The sequence below is a fragment of the Tupaia chinensis genome, unplaced genomic scaffold, assembly GCF_000334495.1.
Source record: "Tupaia chinensis unplaced genomic scaffold, TupChi_1.0 Scaffold142542_1, whole genome shotgun sequence".
NCBI lineage: Eukaryota > Metazoa > Chordata > Mammalia > Scandentia > Tupaiidae > Tupaia > Tupaia belangeri.
In genome coordinates, this window is record NW_006202391.1 from 388,006 (window position 1) to 389,029 (window position 1,024).

Genomic DNA, 1,024 nt, shown 5'->3' on the forward strand with positions numbered 1-1,024 from the left:
TAGCGTGTGACATTTGCTGCTCTGTGTGCCAAGAAATACCATACTTTGAGAATAGAGGAGAAGGATGAGATTCCTATGGTCCAAAGCACCATCGACGGTGGACTGCCCTTAGGAACTTCCGGCTTCTGCCACAACATGGGCAACATGGGCGCCGTTCTTCGAGATCTTGTTTGGGCTTTGGGGAAGACTTGCTCTTTCCGAATCCTGTGCCTTTCACACGATTCCTGTCAGCGATTCCAGAGAACCCGGCATGCTTGTGCAACTTACTGTATCCACTAGCGGAGGGATGGGGGGGGGAGAGCTGGAAACAGGGGACATGCCGGGGATCCGTGTCCACGTGCCAGGGGTCTGCGGAGCTAGGAGCCCTGCGGGGGTCCTGGCACAGGGAACCCAGCCTCCCCAGGTACTTCGGGTGGCTTCCCAGCTACTGATTGGCTAGCTCCCGTGACCTTCAAGTCTTTGGTGGAAGTCACTTTTATGAGGGGGCCTCCCTGACAGCCTTCCTTAAATGGAAACACCCCTCCATGTTCTGTTTTTTGTCTCCTCTGCTTTTCTCCACCGCAATTACTCCCTTGGATCATCCAAGGATTAAGTACCGCACATAACCATGGCTCTACAGTGCATACGGTGGTGTCTCGCGCTGACATGTTAGCACATGCACACACACATGATGTGCTATTTAGTGGCTGTCCCTCCTCCTCCCCACCAGGTTCCTCATCCCTAGCTCCTGCAGACCGGGGTAAGTATTTGGATTTATTTGTTGCTGTGTCTGCAGAGCCTGCTGCATCCCAGGCGCTCGCTCAGTCAATGCCCGCAGGAAGAACAAGTCACAGTGAATGACAGCCGCCCCAACCCCGGGCCTCGGGCGCCTCTACCCCGCCGCAGCCGCAGGTGAGGTCCTGCGCGGCCCCGCGCGCCCCCAACCGCGTGCGCGAGCCTGAGCCCAGGCGGCGGCGAGCACTCCTTTGCGAGCGCGGCACGCGGCGGAGGGTTACACGCGGCTAGGGGGCGGGGCCTGCGGGGC